Genomic DNA, 21,136 nt, shown 5'->3' on the forward strand with positions numbered 1-21,136 from the left:
TTATACTTCTTGAACCACAAAATATTTTTCTAAATGCTTTCTAATAAACTGAAGACTTACATAAAAAAAAAACCAACAAAAAAAACAAAAAAAAAACCCACCAAAAAGAAAAATCCAGCCAAAAAACAAAAACCAAAACCCCTAATATATCCTAGAAATGAAGCATGAAGGATAAAACTCAGGCATTATTACTGGTCTCTGAAATTAAATGGATGTGTCAATATTTTCTTTGACAAGAATTTTATGATGTGAATTAAAAAATATATATATAATATTTTAATTTAATTTAATTTTAATTTAATTTATATTTTATATTTTAACAATTATAATAAGCAATTACTGAATGATAGCTTTCTGAAGATCTATTAGAATTGTTCAAAAATGTCTAGCTAAACAAAAATTAAGAAATTTTAAAAAATACTAAATAAAATAAGTTTCTTAGGCACCAAAAAGCACTAAGACATTGCAGTTATTTAGCCATTTTGCAGCTGAAATTCAGTTGAATAAAAAAAACTTCATGAAACAAAATATATTGACCTTAATTATAGAGTGTTTGTAATCAATTCCACAGATGTATCTTTCAGATTATCATCACCCATCAGAGGGGGGAAAAAGATTCATATTTTCCTTTAGTATTTCTTGCAATTCTTTCCACTTGGTTTATTCCCCTACTCTGTGACAAGCCCATACAGTGGGACTCCTGGTGTATAAATTTCATTAATCCTGTCTTTTGCTCTTTTGCTTCTAGCTTTATAAGTGAAGAATTACAGTGCCATGAGGATGATATAATTTCAAGTATGGAAGATTAAACCTTCATAAACTCCCCAGTTTCTCTCCCTATTTGCTTTAACAAGACAAGTTATGAGACAGCAAATAATCCTGTTCAAAAGACTGATTGACTAAAGTGATTTGGAAGGAAAGAATAAGACTGAATTTACGTAAAAGTTGTGCGCTGTAACTGAGCTCTTGGCTTCTTCAAATCCTACACCCATACTTATTTTTCCTTTAGTGAAGTAATTATGAATTTTTTTCAACCCAGATGCTTCCAGATTTTCTGTCCTTTATGTTTCATCCATTTTGGTTTTTTGCAACTGGATATATATACTCTGGATATACATGCTTAAGGAAATTAGAGATCACTTTCATTGTAGCATTTAAAAGATGTGTAAGATAATGGCAAAAAAAGGTTGTGGCTTTTTACTATGAATGGTGCTATCATACTGGCCTACTGAATACAGAAATTCTCACGTAGTTCTATTAGTATGATTACTTTTGGTTCAAAACTGGCAAAATGCTATAATTAATTGACATATTTCTGCTTTATAGGTGCAACAGACCTTTCTATTTACCTGCAATATTTTTTGGAGGGAAAAATTAAATGGACAGAGTAAATGACTTTAAAATATCTTACCATGTGGTAAATCATGCATTACATTTATGAACAATGAAATATGTAGATAAAGAATGGGGAAAAACACACTAGATATCTGCTTTATAAAAAAAGGATAACTGAGTTCTAGTTAGCATGTATACACAAGTAACATATTTGAAAAATATCAGTAATTATGCTCTGACAGTTATATTGGCTCTTTTTGAAATATTTTTGTGATTGATGAGCATCAGGGGTCATAATCCAAGTTTGTTATCAAAGCTTTTATACAGGTTTTCTTTAGCTCAGGCAGTTTAGCAAGCACCGTAGTTGTTGCTTTTTCCTTTTCAAGCTGCCAGCAGAGATCAACTGCTGTTCTTAGGCTGTGAGTTCAGACTAACCTTTTCCAATGTAGTGACTCCTTTTTATACTATTATGCATTTCAGAATTAGCTGCATCTTATTCTCATGTTTAAAACTTCTGATACCTGCACCACAAAACTATTTTCAGCATTGTTTGGAAAGTTTATCTAGGTTAGTTGAATAGAAACATTTTGGTCTCTCTGCTTATCATCTCCAGACATGCACAATTAATATACACAGGACATTATCACAAACTTTGAATACAAATATGTACTAATAACTTTTAAAAGATATTTCAAATTTCAATGCTATAACATTTAAGTGAAAATGTTTTTCATTTAAGCCAGTTTGCCAAGTCATGTTTCTTTACAGATTCTCTGAAATGCTGCTTTAAGAATGAGGGAATCTAACTCTACTATAGCATTGCCTAAAGCCTTCTGATTAAAAATCTTTTCTGAAAAATGAGTTTACATGCAACCTCCCTCCAAGCTGAAGAGGGATTAGAGACAAGTCTCTTCTGCCTGAAATAGTACAATAAATAAAAAATATTATTTAGAGGACAGCCGTTGTCACTGACCTCAGGACACTGACTCTTGTTCTGAATTCATTGAGACACAGGCATTCACTCTCTGGATTCATCCTCTCACTTCATTTGCTTATGATTTTCCTTCTCCTGCTCTGGATGGCTGCACATTACTCTTGCAGGTACAGTCAATTTCACTACTGGGTGTCCAAAACTTCTGGACAGACAAAAGTACTCTCTGCAGACACCTGCTACCACCAGTTACTCTACTATATAGACACCCAAACTTTCTTCTTCAAGTTTTTCAAGCAGAAAACTTATTTTAAAGACCTTTAAAACCCAACTTGGCTAGAGAAGGAAGCTGTGATTACCACTGTTAATACTTCCAGGCTAGTTATTAAATCTTTTCAGGCCATAAAATAAAATTCCGTGTCTGGGAGCTTTTCTCCCCAGTGATGCTAGAAAACTCCTAGCCTGAGTTGCCAACATCTATATGTATAAAAGGATCAGGAGCTCTTCTGAATAATGAATATTTCAGTAAACATATTAGTAATATGCCATATAGTGGATATAAGCACACACAAGGATCCACGTACTTACATTACTTATATGAAAACATTAGTTCAATATAAATGTAACAAATCAAATAGTCAGAAACAGAAAATAAAGGCTCTGGATTTTCTGCAACATTAGATAGATTTAAATTAACATATTTCATTTTGCTCTTTTCTTTTTCTTATTAAAATAAACCAGCATGGAAAGTTATAAAATAAATCCCAGTTTAGTAAAGAGTCATTTACACAAAAGCTTAAAGAGATCCTTATTCCATAAATATTTAAACAAGTAGTAATAAATATGTATTACAGGATGTCAATATTATTTACTCTATGGATTTGCTTTATAGGACAACATATTCATTATTATGTTATATATAATGAAAATTTATTGCACTTTGATAGTAACTTATTCTAGACTGCTGCATGCAGCAAATTCTTATCTGTATATTGAAATTCTTTCTGAAGAAAATTCTGAGTGCATTCTCCTGATAGGACTACTTGTCTTCTCCCTTTGTTAAGTGTTTTGTATGCAGTAGTATGGCTCTTCGGTGTACATTAAATCTTTAACAAATTATGTTTACACATGTATACGTAATCTGAAATTTATTTTATTTGAAAGCACATATGGTGTTATTCAAATTTGTAAGATCTACCTTGGACAATCTTTGTCCCAATATTTATGAAGGTGGTTATATTACTGCAATTATTTTAAGGGTGACCACGCACTCCTTTTACTGTCATTTCCTTTCTTTTAAGTTTAATTGGTTAAAGATTACCCAGTTTATTTGTGAACTGAAAATCCCTATAACATTTTAGTTATTAAATTAATTGTTAGCCTTCCCCTTAACCCTCTAGTATTAATATCTGGTAAACATTCTGTTATGTCAGGCTTCTTGAGTGAATATATTGTTGTGTTTATTATTAAGAGAAAACTGGGATGAATATTTCAAGAGCGAGTGTTGCTTATGACTGCATGCTCCTACTCAAAAGTGAGCAATAAGAAAATCAAGCTGTGAACTTTGCTTTAAAGCAATTTCATGACAGAAATCGTGGTACTGGCATGAAGAAGAACTACTAAATCACTCTTTGCCTTTCTATTTACTCACCTTTTCCAGACAGCATGTACTTATATCTAGACATTCATCCTGGGATTCATGTCAGAGTAGTTTTACAAGAAGAAGGAGGGAAGCTTAGGTGAGAAGCTAAGGACTGCAAGATTACTTTTCCTGTGGGTATCTCACTGTCACATTTGAGTTTTTCTTGAGTCTAGACATGCTATTATCAGAATGATTGCTGATTCTGACTCACAGTGGAATGCACTTGGACAGCTAGATGTAGAAGTGCAGCATTGCCTTTTGCCTTACATTTGACACAGTATTGTGATCTGGGTTTTAAAATTACCAAACAAGTAAAGACAAAAGGTAAAATGAAATAAAATAAATAAATAAACCAGCAAAAGGCCTACACAAAAAAAAAAGAACATAAAAACCCCCTGAGTTTATTTCTGAGGAGAAGGAGAATAAAAGGATAATTTACAAATTTAAAAAGGTGTAAATGAGAGTAAAAATGTAAATGTCAACGGACCATTAACATGAAATCAAATTATTAAATCTTAGAAGCTTCATAATTCATACTTCTTCTACCATATGACAATATAGTAAGCTCATCAGTTAATAGTTCTTTGAATATCCTCTTCTTTGCACAATGCAATTCCGATTTTTCTGATGGAAAGTAAATTTCAGGGCTCTGCATGGATCAGCATCTCCCTGGGCCTGGAGGTCTCCCCATGTGGCCATAGTTTTGGTGCTGCATAGCCAAGGCCTGTGCCACTGCCCCAGCCCTCCCAGGGGAAAGACCAAGGATGAATTGGGACATTGTCCCTCAGGTCAGTGCCAGGGTGCATATCCAGAACAACAGGGACCATGATTGCACAGAGGCTTTGCTGTAACACTGCAGCTGGGGTGGGCATCCAAGGTGAGCTCTCTGGCTTAGAAGCACTTCTCCGGAGAAGGGGAAGCCATTCTTCAGGCATCCTGTAAGTCTTTTCATAAAAGCCAAAAACTTTAGACAAGATGGGAGTAGCCTCAGAATCTTGACAAGTCTTTATCTTGGTTTATTTTTTGTGAAAATCTATTTAAAAATCTGACTTCCTTCCAATATTTGGAAGAGCATATAAATATACAAAGATACTTTTGCAAAAGTTAGAAAAAACCACAAACTCCTAACTAATTTTACACAGAACAAGGAAAGAAGCAAAATGTAAAATGAATTCAAAATATTTAATAGCCTCAGTTGTAAAAACTTAATTCATGCTTCCGTGGTGAATAATTAATTTACTTGGGAATGAAAGACTCTTGACATGAATAAAATTTATTTGTAGGAGTCAAATGTCCACATTCAACTAAATGTAATTGGACAAGCAATTTGATATTCATTTATAGTATCTGTCCATTTTAAAGGGATTTTTAAAATTTCTTTTTACTTATATGCAATTTTAATATAGTTGGAGTACATGCTGTTCTTCCATTAGAAGACTTTATTTTAAAAGTATGCTCTTTCAAAACATATTTTTACTACTCCTTGTTCTCTAAGAGTTAGTAGTGTTCAGCCTAGGAAAACAGAGTTGCTAAGACTCTTGCCCATGCAAGAGTCAGGAAATACATCAGGAAAGTAAGCACCAGTAATCTCCTGCATTTGCCTTTCAATTTTGTGAGCTGGGGCAAGAAGTGCCAGCCACAGAGAACTGTGGTGGGTTGACCTCAAACTCCAGCTCACCTAATTTCTCTCTCACTCTCCCACCCCAGTCGGATGAGGTGGGCAGGTAAGCTGGAAAAGCTTGAGGTACAGACCAGGAGATCACTTAGTGATTATCACAATGGGAAAAACAGAATGGACTTGGTACCTAAATGATTGGATCCCCATAGGTGGTGGGAGTGTCCCACATTGCAGGGTTCCCAGTTCATCTGGGTGTCACTCCCATGTAGTGTGGTAGCATGGTAGGGCCCAACTCTCTGAGTGCACCAGTGTCAGAAATGTAAAATATCTCTGTATGTCTACAGCTACCATTTCTATACTTTTCTCCATCACAATAAATTTTTTTTTCTAGAAATAGAAATAAGTGCTAAATATAGAAAGATATCTGTTCTCTAGAAATCTTTTGTGTTACTTATCTGCTTCTTTAAATATTGTCAAAATACATATTTCAACACCCCTCTGTCTAGAAACCATAGAAACCATCTATGAAAACAACAGGTAATTTTATAACTGATTCATTTGACATTGTTCATAACTGCACTATACATTGTATTGTTATAATCTGTGAGTTGTGACTTTTTTTTTTACTTTTCACAATAAAACAAAACTAACATTAATTTTTCAAATGCACACATACTTAAATTACAAGTAAGCTCTCACCATAGCTGTCTTTTTCATTGAAAACCGGTATAAAACACTTTTTATCAGGGATTTAGATTCTTGCACTTTATAGTTTCATACAGAAAGAAAAAGAGTTTCTTTCTTCTCTGTAAAAGTTAATTTAAGAAAATTTACATATGTTTTATTATGCATTTATATTAAAACATATGCTCACTTTATAAATTTCCTAGGGCCATACATTTTTACCCGAATAAAACATTAATCTATAACAATCACAGCAAAATATTGAGTTGCAAAGAGTGATGCTGAAATACTGGTTTTATTCTATATACCTCTCTGCTAACTGAAAAATTGCTCTTTTATGGAGTCACACAACCTGGTTTTCAACCAAACTTTATTATTCATAACATATCATTATTGGTTTATGAAAATCACAGTGCTATTACCCTCTGTCCCCCTTAAATTAGGTTAGAATTTAGACTAAGCAGAACATTGCTAATTCTTTTCCCAAAATTTGTAGCTCATACTGACGGTTTCATTCAAGATGTAGCAAAAGATACACTTACCACTGAAGACAATTAAATGTATCTTTAAAGATATGTCCTTGTTTAAATACCATTCTTGATTCTATCAGGAATATTTTAGATTATGCAAAAATAAGTCAAAGCAAGGAGAAACAGAAAATTATAAGATTCAGCATTGTTATTTGGAGAGGAGACAGGATGTGCTAAATTACCCTATAATTCATTAACCTTGGTAAATCTACAAGAGTGCTTTAAGTTCAACATCTGCTCACATACCTTTGAAGTCTGAGGCTAACCACAAAATATACAGATATGCTGATTTAGCAGCTGAATCTCTAAGTTAAGATGACATTCAGAGTATAGTTTATAATTATCAGAAACAAATCCCTTAGAAAGACCTGAAGGATGCATTTCAGTCAATACATCCTTCAGCATGGATTACATCCTTCAGCATGAATAAAATTATAATTTTCATGAAGTCTTTATTGAAAAAATGAGATGGTTACAGTTAATTACGTAGTTTTTATTTCCCATAAATTATACCAGTGTACAGACAGTTTCAGTGCTTCCCTGAAAACACGTCAAAAATACATTAATATCTTCCTGTAATTAATAACAGGGAAAATAGTGATTTTTACAGATTATTATTAGCATTATTATTATTATTAGTGAGAAGATGAAACCCTTGAAATCTCTAACAGATATTCAGACACATTTATTCAGTGTATTTCTTATCAGAGAATAATTCTTCTTGAGGCAAATAAAGAATTGTATCAGGATATCTTCCTCTCTACTCTGTTTCCTCTTTCTGTATATTTTAAAATCCATATTGTATACTTCTGTCTGTCAGTTAAAAAGAAATCATACTTTTTTTCTACTCTGTTTATTTCTAGAATACAAAGTGTACATAGTAGATATAATAGACTGCTTACATGTATAATATGTAGATATAATAACTGCCTTCATTTCAAACCAAAGACTTCTTCAATCTGTTGAAATGCCATTTCCTGTTCTGTTCTGATTATACACATCTTAATGATGTCACATTTCTGTCTACAACTTGAAATTTACCTGAATTTAAGAAATCAAGGTGAAAAAACCCTATCTTTTACTGTTTGAAGGTAGAAAAGGACCAAAATTTCTTGTATCTCCTCCATGTCTGGCTAAAATCTGCCCCTACTGAAACTGCATAAACTTTTCCTTTGATTTCACTTCTTCACAACCCTACAGTCTTTAGTATAGGCATGCAGTTCTCCTAGAATAAAGAAGCCTCACATTAAAAATGTTGATATATTTCCAAGTGGATTAAGGAAGATTTTGGACAGAATCCAAAAACTACCTTTTTTTTCCTGTGTCTGGTAAAACCAATTCCAACTGACAAGTATCTCAAGTGGAGAAGGGGACATTGGCTGTTTCACTGAGAACACTTTCAAGTCTTAGTATTCAACAAGTGGAGAAACATCTAAAGGAAAATTGCATCATATGCAGAAACATGCCAGTAAACACACTTTTTGCTTAAAGATACTGTGATTTTTATTATTTCAAACCTTCAAAATGAAACAGCAATATCTGTGAATGATAGTGTTTATCATTTTAATGCCATATTGTGCACACTAAGCAACACCAATAGTTTAATATGCTACTGGATCACACTGGTGACATTAATGGCAGTGGATTCAAGATTAAGAAGTACATATTCACAAATACCTGCATGTCTGGAGTTGAATAAATTATGATTACGAGTCATAGATACCTGCTCACAGAAATATGCATTGAAATTTGATGCACTTAAAGTTATTTTTTATTTTGTGTATCTCTAAAAATGTGACTGCTGTCCTCAAAATGTCAAATGATAATTCTAAAAAGTCTCCTATTCTACACCTTCTGGTGTCATGTTTTCCTTTCTTCATTTTACAAAATATATGTGCAAACTGCTCACTACCTGATGCGATATATGGGTTTGCTTCTTCAGTTTCCTTTGGCATATCAAATAACGGAGTCCCTAATTAATCATTAATTATCAACTCACTAATTAAAATTAATTAGTATCACAGCATTTTAAACATCTGTGGAAACTTACATATATTCTTGAAGCTGTGCATGATATATTAGTTCTGGCTATATTGGCCAATATAACATTGTTATATTGAATTAATGGGTTGGTTTGCTCCATTAAATTGAATTGTTTTTATAAGTTCTCACCATTGTTCCTACATACTCTTTTGTTCCTAAGTTTGACCCATAACGCTTCTGCAAATTCTTATTCTTTCAAGCAATTCAGAAATGTTACCATACTTTGCTATTAAGTTATTTTATCACTTTTCTCTAAGCAACATTTCCCTTAAACAGATTTCAACTTTTTTCCATGGATTTCCCTTTCTCTAGCCTAACAAGTCTCATAACATTACTGCCAGCAGAATAGAAAATCAGAGGAAATTTTAGCATAAATATCCCTAGGCATGTTGTTTTCCTTTTAAGTTAGGAGCATATGCTCTCATTTTAATCGCTGTGGAGAAATAGATGTTTCTTGGGCACAGCTCAGCATTGAAGCTCTGGAACAGAGTCTGTTCAGATCACACAGAGTACAGAACTGCAACATAACAGTTTCCTCTGTATTATGAAGCAGGCCTTTTTTATTTTCCAACTGGGTGCAGAGGAGAAGGTTTGCATCTGGATGCCAGTGTACCCACAGTTAGGGCGCATACTTGGAGGTGCAAACATGGGCATAAAACCCATATTTTATACATCAGAAGTGACTTTTAAACAACTTAGATAAATTTGTAAACTAAATAGCATAAATATCCTTTTATTTAGTATGTCCTTCCAGGGTCTCAGAGACACATTAGTGTTCTATCTGTTTCTTCTGAAATTCTGAGAGAGCTTAAAGACCAATCACAGACACACTCAGGCTGTATAAGACACGTATGAACCTGTACAAAATAACAAGAGGTTGTACATACGTGACTGAATGAACTTTTATCACACTCAGAACTTTCATATGACCAAACAGGGATCACATCTTTTATAGAGATAAAATAATTTATTCATGGTCTAAGTAATATTTTTAAAAAGTGTAATAAAAATACAACAAGCAGATATCATTAATCTAATTACATTGATATTAACACTTTTCAGTCAAATTGTTAAATTATAACATTATAACTAGCAACACAGTTAAAATCATTGTGCACACAGATATTCTAGCATCTTTCCCTTTTCTCCATTGCAAAACTCACCTCCCTAAGCACCTGCAGTCAAAGGTCAAAGGCCATTTTTCTTACCATGCAATTCTGTGAGTTGCCAGTACCCAGAGCCCTTTGTCAAGGGTAGTATGGTGTCAGTAGTGGTTATAGTTCTCTTCTCTTCTCTTCTCTTCTCTTCTCTTCTCTTCTCTTCTCTTCTCTTCTCTTCTCTTCTCTTCTCTTCTCTTCTCTTCTCTTCTCTTCTCTTCTCTTCTCTTCTCTTCTCTTCTCTTCTCTTCTCTTCTCTTCTTCTTCTCCTTTTCTTTTTCTTTTTCTTTCATGTTTCCAAGCAGTCTATTGCTCACACTACTCTTTTTTTCCTGATGCAGAATTTTACCTTCAATGACCATTAAGTTTTATTAAACCCCTACCCTATGCGGGACAATTCCTTGCTCCAGTTGCATAAAGCTAAGCTGAAGCTGCAAGCAAGTTAGAAGACAGTCATCAGATTGCTGGGCAATGTGGTGTTGCAGCTAAAACTAAACTGAAACAAACTCAAAACTGGACACATCCATAAAGTCCTGAAAAGCCATTAGCTTTTTTATTCCTAAGTTAATAAAAGAACTCTGATGGGCTAAGAACTGTGAAGAGCCTGCATCTGCTGTTTTGCAGTGCTATAACTGTAATCGTTCTTCTGGGTCCTCTGAATTCTTACAGAATTTAAAGAGCTCACAGCTTGTGCATGGCTTTTCCAACAAATTACCATCTCCTGTTTCATTATTTTCCTTTTTCATTTGATGTTTTCTAACACGAGTGGACCTTTCTCTGAGGCAGCCTCTTGTTTTGCTTCTACCCAGAAATCCTCAGTCTGCTTAGTATGCTGAATTCTCTTTGAATAACTAAGATTCTATAAGCATAATGGACCTTTTCTAACCTAATTTTAACAAGGAAATTTTCTGAGGCTGAGCAACTCATCCAAAGAATATCTTAAAAGCCTTTAAATAAACACCTTTAAAATAAATTTTAAATAAACACCTTTCCACTTATGTCTAAGGGCACATTCATCTAGCAGAGGGTTGTAGCTATATAACTTCGTATAAACAAAAAAACCCAAAATATATGCATTCATTTATATTGTTTTTCTGTGCAATGTGTCTAAAATAATGTGAGGTTTTTTGTTTTGTTTTGTTTTGTTTTTTTAATTTCAGCAGAGCAGTATTTTTATAGAATGAAAGCAGGGATATATCTTGCATGTGTTGGGATTGCCTTAGGGCACATGGAAATGCTTGAACAGGAAAAAAACAAACTAGGAGCAAACACACATATACACACAAAATTAAACTATAATGCTTAGTGTTGCCAGGTTATTGTATTAAATTCTCCATAGTCTAATTCAGTTGAGAGTTACAATATTTGTACAAAATACATATCAGTTGAGAAGTGTTGTTGAAATTTTCATTTCCTTTCAGATCTTTAATCTAAAAAAAGTCACCAAGCCCCCAAACCCTGAACCCATAACCTGAATTTCTCAGAATCTGAAAACATTTTTGTTTTTAAAATGTGATGTTGTAAAAGTGAAATCCATAGTTTTTTCAAAAGGCTCCTAAATGTGTTTTTTTCTTCATGTATACTAAAACAAAATGTTGATGTATTCAACCCTACACCTTCATTTGCAATTGAGCTTTCCTGCTGTTGGTAAATTTTGGTAATTCTCTAAACAGAAAGAGTCTAGTTTAAAAATTAGACATTGATTAATCTGCACAGGGTGGAAACTTTTCACAAATCAAGCATACCAAGGAGAAAACAGAAGAATGCATACAGTAAGGTTTATATGAACCTGCCTATCTAGTACACAGTTATTGCCTGTCTAATGCATAATCACTCAGTTTGTGCAACCTCATACAATACCTGAGCCTGCATGGGCCTCTCTGGAGGACTCTCTTTGAGATGGAGTAAGGACTACCTCCCCAAGTGAGAACCAGCAAAGTTCACCTTAGGACACACAGAATACAAGATTGCTGGCCAAATAAGATGTGACCTACAGCTCCAGCACCACATTTTCTTAAACAATTGTCAAGCAGGACATAAAATGCAAAAGCTTTCTATAAGCAACACCTGCTTAACACACTTGATAACATCTACATGCATCTAAAAGAAGTGTCAAAGATGAGAATGTTACCATCAATTTCCATCTATGAGGGAGATCAAAGAGGGACAAAGAATTCTACTTAAAGGCATCTCCATCTGTAATGGTTTCACTGGTTTACCCTATTAAAAGAAAGTTCTTTATTACTTATATCCTTTTTTATATGTCATGATTTTGTGATAGAAGGCAACTTAAATTTTTATTATTTTCCTGGTCCTTTTTGTGATCCAGCATGTATTGACCAACTAAATTTTCCTATGTGAACTATTATTAACTTACCATATTATAGAAGAAGTTTTTCAACAGCAGCCAGTTCTTGTCAATATGTGTTCAATAAACTTCAGTGTAAGTACAATTATAGCAAGGCTGGTTGTGGCTGTGAAAATGTCACCTAATGTTTTACAACCTTTAACAAAATACGTTTTTTTTTTTTTTAAAGAATGAAGTTGTTACCCTCTACAGAGTTTTCTAATGAATGAAAAAATAACACAAAACCAGGAAAAAATGAATGCAATCAGATAAAATACAACGTTTGAGATCCAAATGGAAAAAAAAGCAAGACTGGAAGATTTACAGGAAAGCAGAAAAAATACACAAGTATATGTGTAGGAACTGTGGTTTCATTTTGGTCTTTTTTTTGTTTGAAGTTGATTTGCTTTTTTCTTTTCTCTGCCTGATACAATTTCTTTGTTTCTTTTTTCCCTCTTCCCTTTTTTTTTTTTTTTTATGGCACATTCTGTCAATGTAATATAAACCCTCTGTTAGTTTTGACAGCAATAATTCAGTGATTCTTCTCATTTTCCTTTGGGGTCTGATTCATTGAATAGTTACCTGAGTCATTCTGACACCCGCAGTAAAAGTCACATTACTAACAGCAATATATAGCTTAATAAAATCTTTTTTTTTACCACTTAGAAAATTACCATACTTTGTAACAAAAATGTAACCACGGGGAATTTTATTAGCACAGGTGAATACAAATAGCAACAAAAGCATCCTGAGAGCTCTTGAGTAATGAAAAAGACCACAAGACATGATCTATGTAAATTGAATTCGTAGCATATTGTGCCATGAGCTCTGTTCATGCTGAATATGTGCATTGTGACTTTGAGGCAGCCGGATATACACTTAAAATGCAATGGAACTTCCATTAGGATTCAAAGATTTTGGTTTCCAATTCCACTATAGAATTACATCTTAAATAGACTGCAAATACTTTTTTCCTTTAACTTCCCCTTTGGTTATAAAAAAACAAAAACAAAATCCTTCCTGGTTTTTCTGACTGTGATTTTCTCTTTTTAAAAAAATTTCTTTCTTATGTTCTTTCTCTCTTTCTTTCATATTAAACTCTACAAAATCTTTTTGCTTTTTCATAAATTGGTATGAGTTCTTTTTATAAAGTAAAATGAAATAGGATTTCTTGTTCAAATTTATAAATTGTCAGTAAAAACAGATAAATCACCTTTTGTGATTTTTTTTTTCCTTGTGAGCAAGAACATACATCTGAATATAGAGTATTGCTTTGAGTTTTCCATTGAGCAGGCAGATAGAGCATGCAGCCAAAATTTCATAAGGAAGAGTTGGCATACTGAACTGCAACCTGGTGCTGCAGCAAGTCAGCAGATTTCAAATCAGCTTTTGTCCTCCAGGAAAGAATGACTTTATCGTATAGAGGTGTCTAAACCTCTCTTAAAGTAACACAACCACATATTTCTCTTGTTTTGGAGTCTATGTCAACGTTAGTTTCTACATACTAGTTTTTTTGTTAAAAGGGCTGAAGCTGGGACTTATCTGACAGAACGTTGTATAGTGTTTTAAACTAGAACAGGTTTAATAGATGTACACAGCATCCCACTCCCCAGTAGTGGGACAGGGAAGAAAATCAGAAGGGCAAAAATGAGAAAACTGGTGGGTTGAAAGACTTCTTAATTAGTAAAGCAAAAGCTGAATATGCAAGTAAATTAAACTAATTCATTCACTTCAAATCAGCAGACAGTTTTCCAGGAAAACTAGGCTTCTTCACATGTAATAGTTACTTGAGAAATAAAAGCCAGAGGCAATAGGAAACAAATCAGGAAAAACACATCAACAAGAAATCTCATAGCTTGAGATGAAGTCAAGAAGATCACCTTGATTCCCTTACTTACCGATTGCCATCACGGTAAAAACAGACTCAGAACAATTTGGTTTATTGCCCATTAAGCAACATACGGACAGTGAAAAACAAAGGCACAAGCATTAAACACCTTTCCTGCCCCTATTCCCTGGCTTACCTTTACACCTTCATCCCCAATTCCTCTATCTCCTCCCCACCAGAGCAGTTCAGGGGAAGATGGGAAATGGGGGTTGTGTTGATAACATCTACTCTCTGCTACTCCTACCTCCTCACAAGTTTACCCAGAGCTGGCTGGACTATGCACAGACAGAAGGGGAAAAAAATCCCTCTTCCCATGGAATTCCTCCTTCTCTTCAGGCTTTGGTCTTAGTTCTGCTCTTTGTCACTCTTTTTGTTCCAACCTCATCTCTTTTCATGGCATTTTTATCCGTTCTTAAATATGTTTTAAGTGAAGCACCACCATTTTGGCTGAGGGCCTTAGCCGTGCCCTGTGGTGGGTCCACTGGAGCCAGCTGGAAGCTGGTGTATTCAACATGGGCAGCCTCAGTCTCTCTTTAATGAGAACACCCCTGCAGCCATCTCCTGCCACAGCTTTGGCTAGATCTAGATCCAGTGCACTTTAATTCAGTAAGTATTTCCTTATTGTATTCAGTGTGCCCTGACAAAGGCAGGAATGATACATCTGACTTCATGTTCTCAAAAGGCGAATTTATTATTTCATTATACTATATTATATTAAAGAATACAATATGATACAATACTAAAGAATACAGAAAAGATACTTACTCAATGCTAAAAAGACAATAATGAAAACTCGTGACTCTTTCCAGAGTCCCGACACAGCTTGGCCCCAATTGGCCAATGAGTCAAAACAACTCACACGAGAGACCAATTAAACAATCACCTGTGGGTAAACAATCTCCAAATACATTCCACATGAGCACAACACAGGAGAAACAAATGAGATAAGAATTGTTTTCCTTTTCTCAGAGGCTTCTCAGCTTTCCAGGAGAAAAATCCTGGGTGAAGAAATTTTTTTCAGGGAATGTGAATGTCACATTTCCTTATTTCATAAAGGACAAGACCACTTTCTTCTCCACTATTTTTTCTTGCAGTGTTATTTGGTTTGCAATAATTTTTTCTTCTGTCATGTATGCAGACTGGAAATTTATCTGTTAAATGTTATCTTCTATACTCCCACACAGCAGAAGAGAAGAGGACCATTGTATTTAATGGCAGCAGAGTCCCACATAAAATGAAAACAATACAATATCATATTTTAATGTGGCATCAGTGAATAAAGGCAAATAAGAAATGTTCTTTATTTATGACTAAGTAGATCCTCCTTATTCATCACTCACCTTGTTTATTCTTTGCTAATTTTACTTTTTCGGTTGATCATCTTATAAGAACTCTCAGCTCACACATCATATATCATCTGGCTTGTGCTGCCTTTTCTCTCCACTTACTAGATAATAAAAACTTACATGTATTTATCAAACACACAAATTGTAAATTCTATGGAAACATTTCAAATGCAGTAGAAGAACTTCAAGCAATTTATATTTTCTATTGGAAAGAATAGTAATGAGATATGCTCTGTGTCTGTGATTAATATGTAGCAGACAAAGATCCTCCATCACAATTTTAAACACAGGAAGTTTGAATGGAATAATTGAGGACAGACACTCAGAGGCTGATGAATAGAAGTTATTTCTAAGATTAATCATCATTTTTGAAGAAGAGAAAAGACAATGTTACATGATTTTTCATCATAAACTTATTAAAATATACCTTTTTCATTTTCACTAAACTGACAGTACTATTCAAACTAGAATCTAATTAAGTAATCTGCTTTTTATATGGTAGATCTAGTTCACATGTCCATAAATATTGTAACATTTGTTTCTTCTTTTTTTTCTCTTCACATGCAAACTCTTCAAAAGCCAAGCCAAACAAAAACCCTCCCACTACTCTCCACAGTATATGGGGTGATGCAGGCAAAGAACAAAAAGACCTGAAGACAATCTGTAATTAACATATAAAACAACAGGTAATGACTAAGTGGATTAAAAAAAAAAAGAACACAGGCAAGCCCCAAAATATACACAGCAATTAACACAGCAATTTTCTGACTGATAGCAACTGTTTTGAAGAGGTATAACAGGGTCTCTGGAGGAACACAAAGGAAAATAGTAGGTTGCACACCAGCTGATAGACTTGACTGGCAAGAATGCTCGTCAAGAGGCTGAAAAGCTGCTCGTGTTGATATCTTTAGTCAGCATTTCTTAAAAAGAAAGCAAGTTGTCTTTATATGTAATGCTCTTTCAAGACATGTGGCAGTTCAAAAGCCTAAAGATTGGTCATATTAATGTTAAGGTTTCAGAACACTAAGCTGTTAGTGAGTAATTTACAATAACAACAAAAACAATATAGTTTCCAATAGGCTTGTAATACAAATTAGGTACGTTTTGTTGCAGTGTGATATAAAATTTATTCATATAAGTTGAACCTGATCACACAGCTCACTCTTTACAAAGCCATAGATTACCCCTTGCAGTTCAATTATATCAAACCTCTGAAGTAGGGGTTGAGATACGGGCAGGAAGATCCCTCAGCAGTTACTGTCACAGGCAAACACACAGACCGCAAGAAAATTAGTTTAATTTATTACCAATCAAACAAGGGTAGGATTGGGAGAAATAAAATGACACCTTAAGAACACCTTGCTCCACCCCTCCTTTATCCTGGACTTAACTTTAGTCCTTATTTCCCTGTCTCCTCTGTCACAGTGGTGAAACAGCCTTTGTGCATATGAGAAGAGCTGAATTATCTCATCTGCTAGATGAAATGAGTATTGCTGCAGCTCTCCTTCTTCAATAAAAGCAGTTTGGCTTTCAGAAGGCAAATTGATTGAAAGTGAAAATTTAATCTCAAAAGATCCAGCAAGTTGATACTAACTTCTAGGAATGATCATAGAAATTTTTTTGAATTAAAAAGCTGGAAATAAGCTTTATATTTCTCTTAAGTATGTCTCAGGAAGGAGCTGTCTTTTGAGGGAATTATCTGCAAAAGTTGCAAAACATCTTTTTTTCTACGATGACATGATCCCATAGTCACCAGAGTGGAAGTAGGGATTCAAATTTAATATTTTTCAACTGCAGGGCTTCTATCATTACTTATTTTCCCTAGAAATGCAGTTTTTGGAATGGCAAAACATAGGACTCCATTTCTAGCTAAGAGGGGAATATGTGTTTTCACTAAAAGGAGGGAGAGTGATAGACATGATGGCCACATATAGCATGAAGGATATTGCATGAGGGAAACCTTAACTTTTCTTTTTTTTCATTTTATCAACTATGAAATTTTTATATGAGAAATCAAAAAAAGAAAAATACCATCTACCCCTGAATTCCATATACTACCTTCAGTTCAAATATGGCTTTTTGCATTTTAGTCCTAACCTTTGATATCAGAAAAGAAAGAAAACTGGCTCCGTTAGCATGCAAACTATTAATGCATTCCTTAAAAAAATTACCCTTGTCTGAGAAACTCTAAGGGTTGTGAGGACAAGGGAATATCTGGAGAAGAGAAGTTCCATTTTAAAAGCCAGAAGCCAGATTAACAAACAGGACGGCGACTATGTTGTCAGCAGACCAGAATAAAGGCTAAGAAAAGAAACAAAGTGAAAGAGCTTCCTTCTAAAGCAGCAGTGTTTGCAGTGGAAGTGGCAGAGCTGCTCAACTTCTGTGCAGAACTCAGTGAGTCCATATATTCTAAATCACATTTCCAAAAGCAGCACCTTGCACCTAGCCTTGTTGAACCCCATAAGATTTTCAGGTGCCCATGTGTTCATACGGGTTTCTAGCAAGAGGAAGATAATGGATTTGGAAGCAAGACTCAGTTATGTCCTCATATAGCCATCCTCAGTTTTTTTTTCTGGTACAGCTGTTGTCCAGTTATGGACCATTTTGTAGCTCTTGTCCCTAGTAACTCTTCTGCCTCAAAAAATAAGATAAATACTGAATCTGATCATGATTACTGTGCTCTGCTATAAAACAGGATCCTCTTGTTAGGGACCTTAGCCAAAAAATAGCTCTTTTTGAAGTGCAACTGTACAAATTATGAAAATTCTTTCCCCCATTATACTGTCAATCATCACAGAACTTTGCTCATTTTTTTCAAGGTACACAATAATTGTGAATAATGTCTGAGAATATATTGCGCCATTGTAGACACCTCTTTAAATCCTCAGTATGTGTAAAATTGAAAGGATTATGTTAATAATTTCCAAGAAATAAATATCTGATAGAATGTAAGGGAGATATAATTTAAGGGAAAGTGAAACACTTCTTTTAATTTCCATATTGCCTTTGTTGATTGAGAGAAGAATGAATACTGAACCAGCTGGAACAGTTACTGCAAATTTTCAAAAACTCTGTACCTAAGACTGGGTGTTCTTTAAATGCAACATATTTAACCGGTGAATTTTTCACATATAGGATTAAATAAAGCATACTATTTCCAGTATTCATAATTAGCTTTGTTTCTTGTTTTTATGTCTTTTGGTCATGATCCAGGCTGGGTTCCAGGCTCCTAGATTGAAATGTCACACAGGTGAAGTGACATAGAGATCAGGGTATACAAAGTCTTGCAATAGCCATTGGAAATCCAGTCTTAAGATACACATCTTGCTTTGAAGGAGATACTTATGCTGAGACTGTTGGGGACTTACAAAAGAGATGTAATGAGAGGGAGGGGGAAAAACATGTTATAAATTTGAATTTAACCCTTGTTTGAGCAAAGTGATGGACTAGACGATTTCAAGAAAGAGTTTCCAATGTTAGCTGGAATTTTAAACTTTCCTCTTGAACAAAAGCAATTAGCAAATTACATTAAAAAACCAGTATGTTGAGAACATCTGTTGATAATGTTTTCAAGTGACTGAACTGCACTGTGCAGTATAAATTTTGTGGAGCAGCTGTTCTCAGAAATAGCTGGCGGGACAATGAAACCTTGTTTTTACAAATGATATGCATGCTTTGGAAACTTGCATTTACCAAAACCTATTGCAATATCTGCTTGAGTTATTGCTATGCTCTTACATCAAAATTCAATGAGGCACCATATAACAGTATGACCACCATGTAACAGTATGAACAAACATATACTAGATATGTAATATGATAGATATGTAATATAATAGATATTTTTCTACATGTCTCTGCTAGCAAAGGTAAGAATACAGGGTTTTACCTTCAAACTTAACTTGATGGTAATTACTATAAGAAATAGCTCTTTTTCATCTGTTGTGTACCTTCAAATTTTCCACATGGTGTCTGCTTTTTAGGATGATGAGGAAGCCTTTCTGAGTCATACTTCAAAATATTTCCAAAAACCAGCATAAATGTTTAGGTTTGAATGTGCTTTCTGAAGTATAATATGCTTTCTGAAGTATATTTGCACAGCACAAATTATTCCATTTTTAATTGCAATGATTTTTAATAACTAAACATTCACAAGGAAAAAACTCAAAAAAAATACAGTAAAAATGGATTTTGATAAGTGCAATATTTTTAATCTTTTCAATAGGGATTATACATTTTAAAATACTTTAAGAATCATTCTAGATAATGAAACAATTACCAATCCTATTTAATTTCAGGGATATTTATTTTTATAAAACCCCCTATATTTAAAGAAATTCATTTGCAATAAAAGATGCAACTAAGCTTTTTAATGTCGAATATTATAAGGAAAGAGCTATTTATTTGAAATTGAGTTTATTTATGGGATTTAATAATTAATAGAAGAAGAATATACAATTTAGTGTTCAAAATCCTAAGGGGAAAAATATTAATACAAATTAGAATTATAATGCACAAATACAATGATAAAATTAAATTCAAGATAATCACTTTGTATAAGGACAGATTTGCCAATAAGTCTGCATATGTCACTAAAAAAAAACAAACAAAAAAACCTATGCAATTCTAATAAAACAGATATTTTTGTTAAACTTAATGCTCAATGTGATTTCAATTTACTTTTTTTCAGGTCATTTGCATTTTCTTATCTTCAGGTATTAGACTCTTTTGCTATTTATTTTCCATTTTTTCAACATTATTTTCATGACTACAAATCCAGTTTGAATGAGTGTTCAGAAATTTGTAGCACCAAGAGATTCAGATAGTAAAAATCAGTATTGATTCTTTAAGTCCAACTTTCAATAAAGTGAAATGGCCAAATCTAAGCAGAAACTATGACGAACACCACAGGTCTTTTGGGGTCACCAGTGTCCAACTTTGATTTAAAAACAAACAAAAAAAGCAAACAAAGCCCACTTACCTGAAGTTAATGGAGGTTTAGGGGTTTCATAAGCCAAAGCAACAACAGAACTAAACAAAAACTCCCTAAAGTGATATTCATAAAACATCCTCCTTACATTGTGATATTCTTTTTATTAGATTACTTTGGTTCTCTTCCCTATCTTTTTCATTTCATTGTTTTCAGTAACACAATTCTCATTTTCTTAAAAAAAAGGTGAGTATTAATAACTATTAAAAAATATATGTGTTTTGTAATAATTGTTAAATATGTTAATAATAATCATAATCTGATCAGGTTTTTTTGTTTAAAATAACTAAATTTTGAAAAGACCAAAACAAATATTAGAAGTACTTATTAACTGTAAAGCAGTTTTCTTTGGAGCCTTTGTGGGAGTGCCAAAAATTAAATTTAGATGGATACACAAAGCTATGTGTCTGTAAAGTATAGAATTCATTAAATACTTCTATTTTAAAAGAATTTAAAACATAATTAAAAAAAAATAATATGCACTTCTGTATGCACAAAATGAAAAATGAGTTAAAAAGGTCATTAATTTGGCTTATCTCTGTACCTAACTAATGCAAATGATACAGTATCTTTCATGAAAAAAATCCCAAACCGAAAGAATTTAGAAACAGACAAAACAAGTGAA

Source organism: Passer domesticus, chromosome 2, assembly GCF_036417665.1.
Source record: "Passer domesticus isolate bPasDom1 chromosome 2, bPasDom1.hap1, whole genome shotgun sequence".
NCBI lineage: Eukaryota > Metazoa > Chordata > Aves > Passeriformes > Passeridae > Passer > Passer domesticus.